This window comes from Haliaeetus albicilla, chromosome 27, assembly GCF_947461875.1.
Source record: "Haliaeetus albicilla chromosome 27, bHalAlb1.1, whole genome shotgun sequence".
Taxonomy (NCBI): domain Eukaryota; kingdom Metazoa; phylum Chordata; class Aves; order Accipitriformes; family Accipitridae; genus Haliaeetus; species Haliaeetus albicilla.
The window spans coordinates 14,453,512-14,465,291 of record NC_091509.1 but is presented as its reverse complement, the minus strand read 5'-3'; the positions used below and the strand labels follow the sequence as shown (position 1 = coordinate 14,465,291).

Here is an 11,780-nt window from a genome sequence, read left to right as displayed (position 1 = left end):
ACAAGGCTGGGAGTTTGGAATTATAAACAGTTGTTTTCCGTGTTTGTGGAAACAGGGTGGGGATTGACCAGTTCAAGGAAATCAGTGTAACTGAGAGCATTTGCAGCCCAGGCAGAGACAACAGAGGAATGTGCCACAGTTAGAAATAGTTGCCTTTTTTTTCCCCTTTCTTTTCTCCTCTCTCTCAGTTGTTAGAGAATCTGAACAGCATATGAGCAATCACAGCATGTGACTCTGCTCCAAGTAGCAGGCAAGCTATTGCTGGTAGTTACACCCACCATGATACAAGTCCAGTAAGCAAAGTTGTCTGCAAAGTTACTGTAGCAGCAGAATATGAAAAGAGAGGAACTGTTTGTATTTCCGAGATATGTGCAAATCAGGGTGCTACGTGTACTCCATGGAAATGTCGCTGAGGAGGCTTTTCAGCCGTGCTGGTAAATGGCTGTGTTTCTGTATACTCTGATAGGCAGACTAGTGCCTGAAACAAAAAATACTGTTTCAGAGGAATACTGTGGAGGATAATTATAGATGTACGTCTGTGTGTGTATCTGCGTGCATCCACTCCTGCGTGTATGCAAGGAGATGGCGAGTTGCTGGACTGCAGAAAAGCCCCACAAGCCTTGCACTGGGCCACCACGTATGTGGCTTTGCGCAGCACAGAAATGGAGACGTAAGGGCTGAGTCTCTGTTCTGAAAAATGAGATACAAGGGCTGCTCGTTACACCAGAATAACCTCACGGGCTGTGATGGATTTCCTCTGACTTTTCAAGTGGCATCACCGATATTGATAACAAGCGACTTCTGCGTCGTGGAAATGGGACAAAAAGTCCGACAGCCCCGCACGAGGAATCTCTGAGGACAGCGGTGTGCATCGCACACCCGCCTGAGCACGCGTGGGCATCCTCACCGAAAGCTGCTGTCCCCTGACTCCGCGCCCCTCTGGATAAAGATTTTTCCGTGCGTGTCTCCTTCCCTGCCCTCGTTTAGCGCTGGTTTGAGCAAACGAGTTCCCGAGGGGTGAGCGCGCCCAGGAGCCCGGCTGCGGTGCTGGGGGGGTGGAGATGGTGTGACTTTGATCATCGGGGGGGCTCTCGCTGCCTGAGCGCCGGCAGTCGGTGTCGAGAGCCCGTCAGCAGCGTGCCTTGGATGCCTGGGCTGTTCCTTGAATTGGTACCGATTCCCGGCTGGGCCAGCAACTCCCTTGGCTGGTACAGGGGAAGGGGGGAGACCAGCAAACAGCAGAAGCAATTTAATTTTAGCTCCCTGATGCTGGGCCAGCTTCTGCTAACATCGGCTTCAATGGCAAAACCGACGTTAATTTGAGTGGGAAAAGGACTGAGCCCAAATTAATATATGCTGGCCTGTGTAATTATCTTTATTGGCTGATAGGGAAGGAAGACCTTATTCGCTCATTGCATTTCTATGGCTGCCTGGCTGTGCTCCAGTGATGCACCAGCCTGTGAGCAGACGGGCTGGGAGAGCGGGACGGGAGTGCTGTATCCCTTCACGAGGGGCTGTAATTCACTGTCATCCCCAAATGATTAAATCCTGCTGATTTCAAACCGACAGGTAATGGAGCAACACCCACAAATATGGCGGGCAGGATTTAGCTCCGGGTGCTTGTGGAAAAACTTTTCCTATTGAGTCCAAAGTTCAAAATCCCAATCCCTGTGAATGGCCACGGAAGAGAGCATGTAGGCTTTAGTCGGTGTTAAACATTATATTTCTGGACTGCTAAAAAGAGTGAAAATTGAAGAAAACGGCTATATGCTTAGCAGCACAAGAAGACAGGTCAGCTTTGCTAAGTGCCAGGGATGGACATAAACTAAAGAGAAATCCTATTTGGCAGCACAGAGAATCTGCTGGGGTTGGCAGTCTGAAGCCTGCTCCACGATAATTGTTTTCTTCTCCGGTAAACCAATGTATTGATTAGGGTAAGCAGAAAGGATCAGTCCCGATGGAGCTCTGCAGGGCGTTTTACCACACTGCTTAATGGTCACTGTTGATATTCATGTGTTTTCCTCTACTGAGCAAACTGGATATGACAGAAGACAATATAATTTAGGGTTTTTTCCTCTGTCTGAAAATGAATTGCTACATGTGATTTCATACGCTCACACTTGCATATTTATGGGGAGTCCCAAAATCTAATTTCATTTGTGCCAGCTCCTATTTAGCACAGACTTGATTTTGCAACTTTAAAATAAATTCTCTTGACAAAATAATATTATGGCATATTGAAACAAAGCAGACATTTTAATAGAAGCATGCTGAAAGCATTCTTCCTGAAAGCACACACCAATGTTATCTTTGTGATAGCTAAATGACCAGTTAAGGCAATATAGGCCCAAGATGGCACAGAAATAGAGTTGTTCCTCACCCTTGTGTGGGCTCTCCAGTGCTCTTGAATCTCCCTGTTTGCTATGAGAGGGCGCACACGTGATTTGCAATTAAGAGGACTCTCTAGCTTGTTTACTCCTCCTAATAATAATTCATGACAAGGACATCAAGATGCAAACCACACCAGGCAAGCTCATAGGAAGGAGGCCACCACGGTGGATGCTGTCAGTAATCTTCCTGCAAAGACTATAGCAATTCTTTGGGCTAGTCTTCTTTAGCTGGCCATCTGCTTTGCATTCCCTGGTGGTACTTTGGTTTGGATCTCCGGTTTGTTTGTCATTTCAGTCTCCCACTTTATTATTTCCAGAGCCAAGTGAACGGCTGCCAATGCCAATGCAATGAGATTGCATTGTGAGCTTTGCGACATGGTATACTTTTTTTTTATCTTGAAGCCTCAGCTCCTGGAATTAGTTGATTATGTTTGAATCCCAGCATTCATATTAAAAAAAAAAAAAAAAAGAAAGAAAATAAGAAGAGTGGATCTCTGCTCCTCAAGAACCAAGGAAAAAGCTTGGAAAAAAAAGGATCCCTGCAGACTTAGTAATCACAAGCCAAATAAAAAAGAGGCTTTTTTTTCCCCCCAACATCAGACTGTTTTACAGACAATCATCCTATTTCTGAGTCTCTCACTCATAGTTTTTGAGTGCTGGGTGCTGGCAAACCTGAGCAGCAGCTGTTCATTTCTAAAGGCAGGGAAAATAAGTAGAGTCATCTCCAACAAGAAAAGTTACTTTATCTTTGCCTGTGCTGCCTTTTCCTCTGCCCCTGCAGCACACTCCTGCTTGTGGTCAGCAAAGCACTGGGAACCCATTGCAGCAGCTCGAAGAACAGCTCATATCCCAGTAAGTCCCAGTGAGAAATGGGAGGACAAGAGTCTGAGTTAACCAGAACTGTGATTCCCCTGAGGTCAGGAGCAGCAGCTGCTGCTGTCACTGACCCCATAACTTTAAATAACCTTAGCTATGGCCGTACGGCATTTGTGTGTTCATGGCACAACTGAAATGTGATTAGGGCTTGCCCAGTTCTGGGGTGGAGATTGTCACTCTTTCCCCAGCTTGGGGATATATTTGGGATGCAATTGCTAGAGCTGGGAAGGGTCCATCATTTATATTTCAGTTTGCCTAGTATACTCTTTTTCTACTTTTATCTTTCTGTGGAGAAGAGATGACACTTAAGACCGATTTTAACAAAATATGGTTGTTCGTCTGGATTTTTCATCACTCTGGGCTGGGGCCTTAGGGAAACATATTTGCTTTTATTGCTTTTTTCCGGTAACTGAATGGAATTAGCTTTCCCTGCCGTTGCTGGCCAACTGGATCCAGTGCACAGTGCAAATCAGTGCGAACAAAGGACAACAACTGTCATGAATTTGCAGCAGGAAAGTACTAAAAATTAAAAGAATAACAAAAAAAACCCGAAGAGCCATAGGTCAAATTCATTGCTGGCCTGACTTGATGAAATGTATGGTGCTTGATACTTCTAAGTTTTGCTGACGTGCTCTTATTTTCTTTCAGTCTGTGAAATTTCTTCAGTACTTTCCCTTTTTTTGTAGCTGGAGATGAGACACAGAAATTTTCCATATAAGCTAGAACATGTAGAAGGAGTGCATGTATAGAGGCGCCTGTACAGAGCAGGACCTTTTTTGCGCTTCCCATGCACTGTTCAAAAGCACTCACTGTTGTGTGCAAGTTTTTTTAGATGGGCAAGAAAACAACTTCACTAGGCCTCCAAACTGTGTGATATTGAGATGGAAAAGAAGAAATCTTGCTAGTTAATCAGTTTTTTTTATACTTCATTTAGTTTTACCTGGTGCTGTTTTAGTGATAGTGAGGTTCAGTGGCAGAGTAGCAACTCAGTGAGTCACAAAGTAAAAGACCCCAACCAACTCCTGATAAACTTTTGCAAGAATCAAATTTCTATTCTGCCAATGATTAACTTTATATAGTCTAGTAGTAACAACTCAATTAAACTGACAGAAGCGATCCCTCTGATTTGTGTATCCTTACTTCTGTTTAAGCTGTTCCAAGGTTCATCAGTAATCATTCCTCTTCCTCAGAAAAAAAAAAAAACCCAAGCCCTTAACCTGGAGAGAGGGAAAGAGATCTGAAACAGGATAACATCTTCAGCTTTGTTTTTTTTTTAACTGTACCCCCTGCTTAATGTCATATAGTTGGGCACTGATTTTACAGACCTTGGATGAACCAAACCCTGGCGCTTTATTGGAATTTTAAGGGAAGCAGGGGGCCTGGGCTCACAGAGAGAAGGGAAGAGCAGCAAGCGGGCACGTGGTGGGCAAGTTCTCCATGAACACAAGTATAACCTGTCCTGGCAAACAGCAGTCAGTAGCTACTAAGCTTATTGCAAACTCTTTCAATTTTCTACCTTGATCCTTAGATCCAGAATAAAACGTGGAAGGAAAGCATTCATTGCCATCTGGTAAAACCAAAGCATTCGCATATAGTGGCAAAACAACCCACTTTTTAAAGCAGATTTTTTTTTTTTCCCCACTGATCCCATCTCCAACACATGAAACTCAAAGGGAAAATGAACCATGTTGGTCCTGAAGCCTTTGTGTAACATGTTGGGGAGCTGAGCGCCTGCTGCCTCGGCGATGCTTTGCAGTTGGGCACTCGGGGACCAGCTAGACCTAAGGGCTGGGATGTTGAGGGTATTTCAGTGCAGCCAGAAGCAGGGCGGGCTGCTTGGGATTAAACAAAACAATAAACCTCGCTGCCCTGATTTTTTGCCGGATCCTTTGGTAAAACCTCACTGGCTTATCTTAACCCTCCCAAGGGCGGCAGGGAAGGATGGCCCTGGAAGTGCCCTCCTGTGCATGCCATGCCCGGGTCGGGTCCGGTCAGGTCCAGGGTCGGGGGATACGTGGGGTGTGTGTGCTGCACATCGTGGCTGCTGTGGCCAGTTCCCCCGGGGGCCATCCGTGTCCCCCGGCCCCTGGCCATCTTCTTGGAGAAAGGCTGCATGGCTGCTGGGCAGAGTCGCCTTTGCTAAAGGGCTTTGGTGGGGAGAGGGATGGGGAAAAGGAGGAGGAGGGAAAAAAAATAGAAAGAAGGGGGAAGAAATGTGGGGGGGGAAAAAAGTAGAAAGAAGGGGGAAGAAATGTGTGTGGGGGGAAAGTAGAAAAAAGGGGGCAGAAATGTGGGGGGAAAAAAAAGTAGAAAGAAGGGGGAAGAAATGTGGGGGGAAGAAAAAGTAGAAAGAAGGGGGAAGAAATGGGGGGGGAAGTAGAATGAAGGGGGCAGAAACGTGGGGGGAAGAAAAAGTAGAAAGAAGGGGGAAGAAATGTGGTGGGGGGAAAAGTAGAAGGGGGAAGAAATGTGGGGGAAAAAAAGTAAAAAGGGGGAAGAAATGTGGGGGAAAAAAAGTAAAAAGAAGGGGGAAGAAATGTGGGGGAAAAAAAAGTAAAAAGAAGGGGGAAGAAATGTGGGGAGAATGGGGGAGGTGGTGGAAAAGGGGGTGAGGGAAAAGGGGGGATGGCAAAACGGGAGGGGATGGTGAGAAGGGGAGAAATGAGGCAACGGGAGGGAAGCGGGGTGAAAAAGGAGAAGAGTGGGGTGAACGAGACATTAGAGGGGGGAAAGGGGGTGGGGGGGAAGAAAAGAAAAAAAAAAAAAGCCGTTTGAGGGGAGCGGAGGCGCCGGCGCTGCCGGGGGGTGCGGCGCCCCGCGGCGGGGCCGGGTGGTCGGGGCCGGGGGAAGGCGCGGGCGGGGGCGGGCGCAGCCGGGGCCGGGGCCGGGCCCGCCCCCGCCGCCGCCCCCCCCCGCCGGGGCCGGGGCGCCGCGGCCGCGTGTGGAAGGCGGCGCGGCTCTGCGCCGCGGCGTGAGGCAGCGCCTCGCCCCCCCCCCCCCCCCCGCTGCCGGAGGAGCCGCTCCGCCGCTGGCCCCGAGCTCCCGCCGCCCCCCCCCCCCTCCCCTTCCCCGGCCGCCGCGGCGGCGCCCGGCGACATGATCTCCTGAAGGGGGGCCCCAGCTTCTGCCCCGAGCCCGTCGCCGCCGTCCAGGTGAGCACCGCGGGGAGAACCCGGCCGGCTCTTAGCCCTGACTTGGCGGAGTTGCGGGGTCTGGCCGGTGCTGCCCTTCGCGGGGGAGCCGCGGCGCTTCGGCTTTCTCGTCCCGTCCCCCCCCCCTCCGCCTCCAAGCCCGGGCACGGGTCGCCATGCTCCCTCCCCTCATCCCCTTCTCGCGGCGCGGTGTTGGCATTCCCGGCGGGAAAAGTGGCTTTGCTGCGGGAGGATGGTGCTGGCCCTCTGGAAGGCTCGGCCGAGGTTTAAGGGGGGGGTAAGCTGTGTCTGGGGGGGGATGGCGAGGCTCCCGTGGCCGTGGGGAAGGGACTTTAGGAAGTGACCGGCCGGGGCTCCGCCGCGGAGATGCTGCTGGCGGGGGTGGGCGGCAGGAGGGGAGCGGGTGGGCTGAACGGTGACGGCGTGCGAGGGGCTGCGGAGAGGGGAATGAGGCACCTCGGGAGCAGCAGGTGAAAACAAGCAGGAATTTGGCTGAATGGGGGGGGGGAAGCTGTAGGAGCGCCCGGGATGCGGTTGGGTTACCCTGGTGGGTCCCGGGGGTCGGCGACCGACCGACCGACCAACCAACAGGTGCGGCGGCCGCGGCTGCTCCGGCGCCGGGGGAGGCTGCCCCGAGCCCGGGCCGGTGCCGTGGGCCGGTGCCGTGGGCGACCGCGCCGGGCTCGGCCCCGGCCCCGGCCCCGGCGCGGGGTTTGGGTTTCGCTGGGGGAGCTCTTGGAGCTGCCGGCTTCTGGGTACGAGGTGCTGCTTCCACGAGAGGCTGGAGCTCAAGGGCTCCCTGCGTTCTTTCTTTTTTTTCTCTTGGGAAAACGTAAGGCAGTAAGAAAAACTTTCGAAGAAAGTAATGGATTTTCAATGAGAGGCTCCTTTCCCTAAGTATTACACAATTTCCCAGGGTTGTTGGTTGTATTGGCAATGCACTTAATTTTCCGGTGGTCTTCGTAGGGAGTAGCTAATACCGCAGAAGAGGCGTTTTGGTCTGCAGCATTAAGAACGCTGGTTGGAGTGCCTTTGCTTTAGCGTTTGTGGATTTCAGGTGTAATATGTAAAAGGCAAAAAAGTCGGATAGAAGTATATGTCGGACTATGAAAGGGTGCAAAGCCCAAGGATCCGAGTACTTCCTGTTAAGTCAACTTTTAAAACGGGCTCTCCCTAGGCAGCAATTCACATTTTTCAAGGGGAGAAAGGATGGGTGAAATTGAATTGTCCAAATTAAGTCAAAATGAATTGCTTAATATTCAGAGGGCTTGATGAATGAACCATTAAATCAACACTTGCATAGTGCCTCATTGAAAAGAAAAATGAACAACTCTCAGTTGTGTGTGCTGGGCAGAACAGGTCAGCCAGGGATGTTACTACATTAGTGTGCTGAACTGAGTCCTCCTCCTGCTAACAGATATATTTGCTCTGTGACATTACATAGGCATGGGAAGGAGCTCTTGTGCCCCGTGCTATGAGGAGTAGCATCTGCTGTAAATGACCATAATCATCCCAGCTTCATCTCAAAGGAGAGAAATCTTGATTATGTTTCATTTGGCATAAATTAACGTAATTCCGTCCACTTCTCATGTTGATACATATCTGTTGACAATCCACTCCTGTATTTCAGACTTTTTTTTTTTTAATTTTATTTTTTAATATATTTTTGAATGCCAGTTTGAGGAAAAATTTATACTGGTAAGTGGAAAAGTAAGAGTCATCATTTTGGAACAAGCCAGACAAGATTCCTTATAGTAAAATCTCTTTTGAGAGCATCATCTCTCAGTAATACAGTGTGTGAACTTTGCTTCTAAACCCTTTGATTAGCATAGGTACAGCTGTTGCAGTACGCTGGTTGCCACTGCAAAATTACCTTTGTCTTTGCCCCTTGAAGTCCTTGAAATTCTTATGTTGGAGTGCACTGAGGATGTTGACTCTATCCTTATTGTGCCTTCTGGAAACTTCTAACACTCTGAAGAATTGTACGCCCCTGATGTTTTTCACTTGCACCTCTTTGCTTTTGCAGGTAACTTAGAATAGCTAATTTTGCTTAAAGCTTTTAAAACTTATAAAGTGACAGCTCTTTTGTTTTGTGCATTCAAACTGAGTATTACAAAGAGGAAATTATGGAAAGACTTTTTTTTTTTTTTATAAGCTCAGAGAAACAGATTATGCAGGCTTCAGCTGAAGGTGGGATTGTAAATTGACTCATGACTTGAGAAGGCTCCTTGCCCACATTTCATTTGGCCGAGAGAGAGAGTGTCTGTATGCAAACCCTCAGGCAGGGCCATTTATTCAGGTGTTTATAATTATATAGAAGTGTGTTGCATAACGTGGTCTCTTGCCCTTTATTTAAGGTGATGTGTGTGGACACAATCCGTGTGCACAGATCCTCTGGGTGATGGGTTATGAGGTGGGTGCACTAGAAGTTGCTTGAATGCATAGGGATCTTTATATCATTTGTGATGAAGCAGATGGACAAGTAGGTGTGCTTCCCTCACGGGAGAGGAGGTTCTGGATCTGGAAATGCCTTTAGATAGTGTCTGATGGTGGTGTGCATTTTTCAAATGTTTTGCTGTTCTTAAGGGCCAGGGTAGCTGCAGATATTTTTGTGCGCCAGCAACGCCTAGTTAGACTAGTCTTCGTTTGCTTCTAATCATCCTCAAGAATAAAAGGAGTAAAAAAGTTTTTCTGAAAACCTACCCTGTATTGTAAGGTTACCCTGCTGCTTCTGTTCCCTTGCTTGTTATTTTTCTTAGAAATCATAACGCATTTCTGTAGTTCTTTTGATAAAGACTTGAACTCAAGCTTGCTGCGAAGTGGTCACTCTATGCTGAGAAAGTGCTGGTATCTTATTGACTTATTTTGGGAATACTGGAGAAAAATATAAAAAGATTCACTCGCATTGATTAAAACCTCCAGGGCAATCTTCTAACACTGCAGTTCTCTAGGTGAAAAATTAACTTTCTCTGTTGTCTACTCGTGCTTTTATTTCATTTGTGAGAATCCCAGGCTCTGTTATCAGTTTACATTGAGTCCCTTAGGTGTGCTTGAAGTGGAAAGCATCTCAGTCTAAAAGCTCACACACACTATTGCCCTTGGAGTCCATTTGTCTCTGGCCACCAGCAGATACACCTCGATACCATCGGCCCCCAGAACAGTCATGGAGGCAGGATTTGTGCCAGCCCACGGTTCCTCACCTGGGAAAAGTTTCCTGAGTGGTTGTCAAAAAAATAATTAACAGCTACCTTGATGCTTTTCCAGAGGTTTAGGCAAGACAGCACTTTAGGTGTAGCTTAATGACAAACTTTGATTTATGAGGTAACTGAAAATATTTGAATTTTTGGATGTGGAGTGAAAGCATAGGAGCTTTCTGCATTTCATCTGCAGCTTTCCAGTGCGACATGCAGCTAACAGCTTGTCTCTCATTGATTTTAATAAGAGATTTTTGCTGAATATGCCTCAAGTAGTTTGAAAACATGTCAACTTTTTTGGGTCATAGGTTACTAAATACAGTAAAGAACTTTGCAATGTCTTTTAAAATAACCTTGAAAAATCTTAGGTCTTAACTACTTTTTATGCTCCCCCCCTGCCCTGGGTTTAAGATGGACCCTATGGGAAAACTGGTGTTTATTTCAGTTTGGGGCTAAATATTGAAAAAAAACCAAAAGAATGCTTTTCCCAGGCCACCGATCAAGGGCTGGTATATGTATGTCTCGTGTATCTGTGTGTTTTCCCTGTGAATTCTGCACTTTCTTCCCCTCTACCTCAATCGGCTGTGCTCAATAACAGCTCACCTGGATGTGGCTTGTATCTGACTTGTTTTGAAATGGTTCGGAAGGATCCCTTTGACATTACCAGGCAATGGGTCATGCTTGAAATCTTGCTATTCTGGTGTCAAGGCTTTTCTGTTGTTGTGTCCATCCCTGTTCCCCTCCCTCCCCTTCATTTCTGACATTTTTAGCTGCTGTTCTGTTGAATTTGAGTAGAGCTACTGAAAATGGATGTGTTGGGGGGGGGGGGCATGCCTTTGAGAAATGGGGGATCTTGCTTTTCACTAAAGATGGAGCACTAAGGTGATTATCCACTCGTCTGCTTAGCAAGGGAGGATACTGCTTCCTTATAGAGGTGAAAACTTCATAAAATCTCAGCATTGCCACTCAGTGTGGCCTAAGAATCTGATGGGGACACTGGGGTTTTATTATTTTTATTTTTTAATTTAATGATGGTTTTAAAAATCTGGTGCTCCACAGAAAGCTCCCTGAATCTAATGCATTGTAAAGTGGTAAGCTGGTAGTATTGGGTTATGGTAATATTCCTATTATTCCCCACCCTTGTCCCAAGGGAACGGTAGGGTTTGTCAGGTTGGATGTTGGAGAACTACCGTGACTGCAGAAGAGCAGTGCTGGGACCATGTCCAGGGAGATGTTGTCCGATGCTGGGATGAGCCAAGATCTGCTAGGATCACCCCAGCAGCTGAAATGTTGGTATAGTGTTTTTACCCGTTCCTTGCGTGGAAGATGTGAGCAGTAAGACAGGCTCGTTTCTTCTTTGGAAGCGTGGCAGCCAGGGCTAACCATTTAGTTAAAACCTTTCCTGCTTTCTCTGGAGGTTTGCCTGGCCGGTAGCTGTCGTTGTCCACCGGCTGATGTACTGGTTTGGACACGTAATCAGGTACTTGCACCGTGGGGGCTTGCAGCAGCCCCGTTACTGCTGTGCTCAAGCCGGAGCAAAGCTGCAGCCTGGCTTGGTGCACATCTCTGCCCACCGGTGAGGTGGGAGCGCAGGGCTGAGCTCTAGATCTCTGCAGCTGTTTTTCCTTTTTTCTGGTATTAGCCTGAGAAATAAAGTTTGTTCCCTTGTAATACTGCCAGGACTGAAAGACCTCTTGCTGTTATTCTCTGTAGTGCTTGGGTTGCTCAGCAGAGGGAGAACAGACCGAAAGATGTGTCCAAATCCAAGCAGCAGCACGCCTGAAAAAATCTCTTAGATCCAAGTGCTTCCTAAATATTCAAGGAGCCTTCCTGAATATTTAGGAAGAAATGCTGGAGTTGACCTTTAGTGACTGAAGCTTTACAGCACATCCAGAGATAAACAAAACAAAAAACCCCAAAACAAACGCCTTGAATTAGTTGAAATTCAAGCAGCAAGTAATCCACATGACTCATCTCCAGACCAGATCTTTAACTGTTGTAAATAAGCGTAGCTTTATTGACTTCCCCAGCACTGCGCCAGTTGTGCTATTAGCTGGAAGGCTGGCCTGTTTTTTTGGAGGGGTGGTGAAGTTTGAGCAAAATATTGTCACTGTTTGTTTTTTTTTTTTTTTTCATTTGATATTTTTTGAGGATGGGAAAGGTATTTG

At 47.5% G+C, this 11,780-nt stretch overlaps 1 protein-coding gene across 2 annotated transcripts in view; it reads left to right on the top strand.

Moving 5' to 3' along the window:
* SGCD (sarcoglycan delta) overlaps window positions 1-11,780 on the top strand; it is a 346,958-nt gene that overhangs the window by 128 nt on the left and 335,050 nt on the right. The gene's annotated exons all lie outside the window — the stretch shown is intronic.